The sequence below is a fragment of the Zingiber officinale genome, chromosome 6B, assembly GCF_018446385.1.
Source record: "Zingiber officinale cultivar Zhangliang chromosome 6B, Zo_v1.1, whole genome shotgun sequence".
NCBI lineage: Eukaryota > Viridiplantae > Streptophyta > Magnoliopsida > Zingiberales > Zingiberaceae > Zingiber > Zingiber officinale.
In genome coordinates, this window is record NC_055996.1 from 7,135,692 (window position 1) to 7,142,570 (window position 6,879).

Sequence of the window (6,879 nt, forward strand, 5' to 3'; positions counted from 1 at the left end):
GGGGGTGGTAACCCTAGGTGAAAAATTCTGGTGTCGCGAACCAGGTGGAAGACTGGACGGGTCGGGAAGGGGGCGCCCAATAGAAAGTCCGGAGGCATCGAACACCAAGCAAAAGTCCAATCGATCTGGAGGATCACACTGGCAAAAGGTAAAATCTCCTGAGTGGAGTAGGTGAGGACGCGTTCCCCGTAGAGGGAACAGTAGGCGTCGGGTCGACCTAGGGTTTCCGGTCGGAAACCCGAAGTCAGACCCGGACAGTCCGATGACTGTCAAATTTGTTTATATATACTATCTTTTGTGTTCTAACTCTATTTTGTAGGAAACTAATCTTTTTTTGCAGGGTTAGGACTGACCAGGATCGGTCGACTGAACCTTGGGATCGGTCGACCGAACCTCCAAAGCTACCAGATCATATCTCCAGAAGTTAGACAGGGTTCGACCAGGGATCGATCGACCGGACCTCGGGATCGGTCGACCGAACCTGGGATAGGTGTCGACTGGATCAAGCCGAGGTGTGCGGGTCAGAGGAGACTGATCGGTCAACCGGACCTTGGGATCGGTCGACCGAACCCAGGGATAAAGTTTGACCAGATCGAAGCGGAGCGATGGATCGACGGATCAGATGTGGTGGAGATCATCTGATCGGTTGACCGAACATGAGGATCGGTCGACCGATCCACTTCGGGTCAAACCTGATCCCGAGACTTGGGGATCTGGATCAGACCTTGTAGAGCTATAAAAAGAGGCCTCTAGGTGCAGCTCAAATCATCGAATTCCGAACAGAAGTTCTGTGCTCTTGTGTGCTCCGTACGTTTCAACAACGCCCTGCTGCTACAACGAACTGAAACTCCAAAGCTCTTCTATTTGCTTGTTCGTTGGTATAACTTTCTTATTTGCACTTAACTGTAATTGCTTATAGCTTGTAATAATTCCGGATTTATAGTTGTTGCCCACGTAAAACGATCAAGGATCGCGGGCCTTCGAATAGGAGTCGAGATAGGCTCCGAACAAAGTAAAACACTTGCGTCTTTTGTGTTTGCATTTACTTTCCGCTGCGTTTCTACTCTATGTTTTAAATCGCTAAAATATCCACGAGCACTATTCACCTCCCCTCTAGCGCTTTCGATCCATCAATGCGCAGATATCAACGAGACTTGCCGGACGCTGAGGACTTATGGGATAAAATTGAATCTGGGCAAGTGTCTGTTCGACACAAATAGTGGCCACTTCCTGGGCTACATCGTCACTAAGCGGGGCATTGAAGCTAATCCGAGCAAGGTCAAAACTTTGCAAGACATGCCGCCGCCTCAGAACTTGAAGGAAGCTCAACGGCACTGTCCAGATTCATATTCAAATCGTCTGACCGAAGCCTACCATTCTTCAAGGTGCTTCGCCGAGCCACAAAATTCCAGTGGGACGCCGAGTGCGATCGGGCATTGGAAGAACTGAAGCAATATATGAACTCCTTGCCTGTATTGGCCAAGCCGGTCGCGGGTGAGCCACTATGGATTTATTTGTCATCCAACGAACATGCTGTTGGATCATCTCTGATTAGGCAGAATGGTTAGGATCAGCAGCTTGTATATTTTTTGAGCCATATATTGAAGGATGTTGAATCTCGCTACACCGATCTAAAAAAACTAGCGTATGCTTTGATTCTCGTCGCTCGGAGGTTTCGTCCATACTTCCTAGTGCACACAATCATCGTGATAACTAACAGTGCCTTGGGGCGAGTCCTTCTCAACTCGGAAGCATCAGGAAGGCTAATCAAATGAACGACTGAGCTAAGCAAATTTGACATTCAGTATCAACCCCGAGTGGCAATCAAGGCTCAAACCTTGGCAGATTTCGTCATAGAAGTCTAGAGCAACGAGTTGGCGGGAACATGAAAGATATATGTGGACGACTCGTCCACTTAGTAGGGCAGCGGAATCGACATACTGCTTATCTCACCATGGGAAGACCGGATGCAGCTCTCCGTTTGATTGGACTACTGAGCCACTAATAACGAAGCAGAGTATGAGGCGCTGATAGCCGACCTACAGGTAGCTCGGCACGTGGGAGCAGTTAAAGTCCTCATCCACTCGGACTCCTATCTTGACGTCCAACAGCTATCCGAGACATTCGAGATAAACAACGCTTGACTAAGGCTCTATGCAGAGGCTTTCGAGAAGCTGAAGGTCAACTTCCAGGAGGTCATTATATAAAAAATCCTCTGATCGGAGAACCAGGCGACAGATGAGTTAGGGAAACTAGCCAGTTTGTTGACGTCGATCGTCATAGGTCATCCGATCGAACAAGTCCTGCTTGTGGCGCATATCGATCGAATGGAAGGAATAACCTTCCCGAATGACTAGAGGACAACTCTGACTGAGTTTCTGCGTTCGAGAGCTACACCTGTCGATCTAGAAAAAGCTCACTTATTGAAAAAGAGGGTCGGATGGTTCACCTTGATTGGTGACCAGCTTTGTAAGAGAGCCTTCTCCAGGCCCCTTTTCAAGTACGGCGGAGCGGAAGATACCGAGTACATCCTGCGAGAGGTCCACCAAGGCTCTTGCGGAGGCCATCCGAGCAGTCGTGCATTAGCTCGAAAGATACTCATGGCCAGATATTTTTGGCCGACCCTCCAAGAGGATGCCGCTCAGACGGTTGCCACTTGCTTGTCTTACCAGAAGTATCACAACATGCCTCATCGATCGACCGAGGAAATGAAAGCGCCCACGGTATCATGATCGTTCGACCAATGGGGCATGAACATCGTTGGACCTTTCCCCATGGCGATCGATCAGCGGAAATTTCTGCTCATCACAGTCGACTACTTCTTTAAATGGGTGGAAGCCGAGCCACTGACAAGAATCACCGAATAGATGGTCATTTAATTTATTTGGCAGAACATCATTGTCGGTTCGGCATCCTACGTCGACTCGTATCCGACAATGGAAGACAGTTTGCAAGCCAGAAGCTCAGAGAATGGTGTGAGGGTTATGACATCCAACAAGTCTTCACCTCGGTGGCCTACCCTCAGGGCAATGGGCAGGCCGAAGTCGCCAATTGGGAGATCCTCAGAGTCTTACGTGCTTGGCTCGACCACGTTAGAGGCAGCTGGGTTGTCGAGCTCCCCAATGTGTTGTGGGTTCTCCGCACGACTCCAAAGGAGGCGATCGGCGTAACCCCATTCCATTTGGTATACGACGGCGAAGCAGTTGTCTCCGTGGAGGTCGGAGTAGAATCCGATCGGGTGCAACACTATGACGAGCGAAACGCCAAATGGAGGCTCATGGAGCTCGACTTGGTGGATGAAACGCGGGCAAAAGTAGTGGTTCGGCTAACGGCTTACCGGCAACGAATAAAACAGAACTACAACCCTCCATCCTAAGATTCTTCCATGTCGGTGATCTTGTCTAGAAGAAAGTGAAGCCGATCGGCGACGCTACCAAGCTCGAGGTCTCATGGGCAGGGCCTTTCAAGGTCGTGCAAAAGCTCTGTTCGGGTGCTTACTATCTGGAGGATGAAGAAGGAAGGTAGCTCAAGAGGCCATGGAGCGTGAATCACCTTCAACCCTACAGGGCTGGGTGAGAGGTGCGAGAGTGAATATTGTACTTGTATTTTTTGTATGTCTCCCGAACGCAAGGTAAAATTTGAATAAAAAGCGAAGGCCTCTATGTGCATCTCTCTTAACGGTCGAGCCGACCTTAAACTCGAGTTTATACCAACGGTAGTGCGACGACCTTAAACACGAGTCGTCATCAACTGTCGAGCAGCAACCTTAAACGCGTGTCTCCATCAACGGTTGAGCGGCGACCTTAAACTCTTGTCTCCATCGGTGGTCGAGCGGCGACCTTAAACTCTTGTCTCCATCGGTGGTTGAGCGGCGACCTTAAACGCGTGTCTCCACCAACGGTCGAGCAGTGACCCTAAACACGTGTCTCCACTAATGGTCGAGCGACGACCTTAAACCTTGTCTTCATCAACGGTCGAGCGATGACTTTAAACTCGAGTCTTCGCATATTCTTCATCAACGGTCGAGCGACAACCTTAAACTCGAGTCTTCGCATATTCTTCATCAACGATCGAGCGGCGACCTAAAACCCGGGTCTTCATCAACAGTCGAGCGACGACTATAGACCCTTGAGTCAAAGACTCCCGTGCCGATCAGCGGGGTTTTGAGTTATATCAGAGCCATGGGCTCTAGAAGTCGAGCAGTCTTCACTAGTCTCGGACCAGCATATTGGCTCTCCTATCTCCCCTGTTCGGGGTTGAGCGGTCTTCAAAAAGTTTGAAGTCTTTTAAATATAGTAACCATTTGACACTATTCTTCAAAATACTCCTAAGGCCGATCGAAAGTCCACAAAATCATAATGAAACTTCAGATACGTGAGGAACGGTCGGCTGGATAAACTAATTATGGACGATCGAAGTAACGAGGTCGTGAGTTCGCACAATGCTCAAGGAAAAGGGGAGCCTAAGAAACATTCAAAGAGAAAACTCATTCGAGCAGACGAGCATGCATTTAAACTTCAAAAATTTTACATTCTACAAGAACGCTCACCCTCACTCAAGGTGGTCCAAAACATCGTCCGACAGCGCTGCAGTAAGCTTATCCCGACTGATGATGCTGCTTGTCAGAGCTGTCGGCAGATGGCCTCCCTTGTGGAGCTGGTTGAACGTCCCATCGATGGCCAAGTCAAATAGGCACTGAGCTCGATCGGCGACCTTCTCGTTGAAAATATCCGAGCGGAGGTAATTTTTCTTCATTGCCTCAAAACAGCTTTGCTCGGCATCTTGGTAGGTCGTCAGGGCAACTTGGGAGGCTTCTAGCTCATCCTTGGCGGTGGCCAGCGCAGTATCCTTGGAGGTGAGTTGGCCGCGAAGGGTTGTTTCTTCGGCCGACCGACTGTGCTGCTCGGCGACCAGGAAGTCCTTAGTTTCCTTAAGTTTTTGGGCGAGGGTCCGGGCCTCCTTATTCTTCTCCTTGAGGTCTGTGATGGTCCGGTTCTTTCGCACGTTGGCCGACTCGATTTTATTATCAAAAGTGGTGACCTGCTTATTTAGCCGCTCCAGCATCGTGACCTGCCCGACGCTCTTGGTCCGTTTAGCCTCGAGCAATTTGTTGCTCTTCTCCAGAGTGGCTCGAAGTTTGGCCACCTCGGCGTCTCTTTGTTCTTGAGCGACGGAGGCCGCTCGACGCCTTCAGTTGCTTTACTTCTTCATCCAAAAAAGTGAGCCTCTGGCACATGGCCAGACTCTCCACCCAGTACTGCAAATAAAGTGAATATAAGAGTCGATCAAAAGGAAACTGTGCAAAAGTATGACTTACCCAAGTGGACATCTGGTGTGGCTATCCACGAATGCCCCCAGAGGCATTACCGCCGCATGGGCCCGGGCATCCTCCTATATCTTGGCGAGCGGGCCTTGGATGATGATCTTATGCTCCGTAGCTCGGGACTCGGCGCTGGATTCGCTCCACTTCTCAGTCAGAAGTTGCAAAATCACCGTAATGTGGTGTTGGTCGCTTGGGGCTGACTGTGCAGAAGTGGCCCGCTCAGTCGACTATGATGAAGAAGCCGGTCGGATACCCGACTTCTTAGTCTTTGACTTTGGTGGCAGGAACGCCACCGGCGATGCAGACCGTCCCATGAGGTAGACCGGACAGTAAGGGCGTCCGATATGACAATTCAGGGGCATTGGGCTCTTGGACAGAAGCAGGGGTCGACGTCTCCACCCGTTCAGCGGAGCACACCCCTGAAGTAGAAGAGCGCGAGGAAGGCTCCGCCCGACGTCTCTTGCGCTTGGCTAGTGGCTTATCTAAGGAAGTGGAGCCTGAGTCCTCAACTAGAACGAGCGGATGCCGTTCAGAAAGGGGTTGGGAGCCACTGGTCGCCTCGCCACTTGCCAAAGCAGGAGCTGCCTCGCTCCCATCCTGCGGCTCCTCTTGTGTGCCGACTAACTGTGGGCCTCGACTCCCCAGTTTTTCGATAGCGATCACATTGATCGTGACATCCGTGAGCTTCGCCTTGCCGGTCAGACGTGCGCGAAGCATGACGTTGGCTGCACGAAAGGAAGAAAAATCAGTTAGAATCAAAGAAAGGAGTAAAGTGATCGCATACCTAGGCTGAATAGGAGTCAGGTGCAGATCGGACTCAAGCCGAAGATGTACAGGACACCCTCCAACAACAGCTTGTGGATGTCGTATTTCTGACCGGCTAACATAGAAGTTGCGTTGAGATAGTCTGATCAGCTCTTGTACTTCTTCAACGGAGGCTGAGCCGCCACGTCAAGCTGTAGTGTGTGGGAAAATTTGGCCGCTCGGGAAAACTCACGAAAAAGAAGTACACCTTCCAGTGTTTATTGGAAGTCGACATTTTATCAAAGAAAACCAAGCCCACTCGGGCTTGGAAAAGAAAGGTTCCTTGCTCGGACGACTTGAGATAATAAAAATAATGGAAGAGCCGGATAGTGAGTGGGATGCTGTGCAAACGAAAAAGGACAACCACCTCGCACAACAACCGAAAGGAGTTCGGCACTAGCTGATAGAGGGAGACTCGGAAATATTTACACATGGAAGAAAAGAAGGGGTGGATGGGAAACCACAGACCGACGGTAAAATGGTCCTGATAGAAGGTGATACAGTCGGGCGGTGGAGAAGCCAACCGATCGGAAGGAGAAGGCAGAATGATTTCATAATCAGGAGGAAGCTCAAAAGTGGCTTGCAAACTCTCAGCATCGCCGACGTCGAACCGGGTCTCGGTAGAAGTATATCAGAGCCCCGGGATGTTGACGGGTGGCTGCAATGAACTTGCCATGGCAAACCAAGAAAGCAAGAGAAGGAACTTGTCGGCAGAATGGTCGTCGGAACACACAGACGCCGAAAAAGACGAA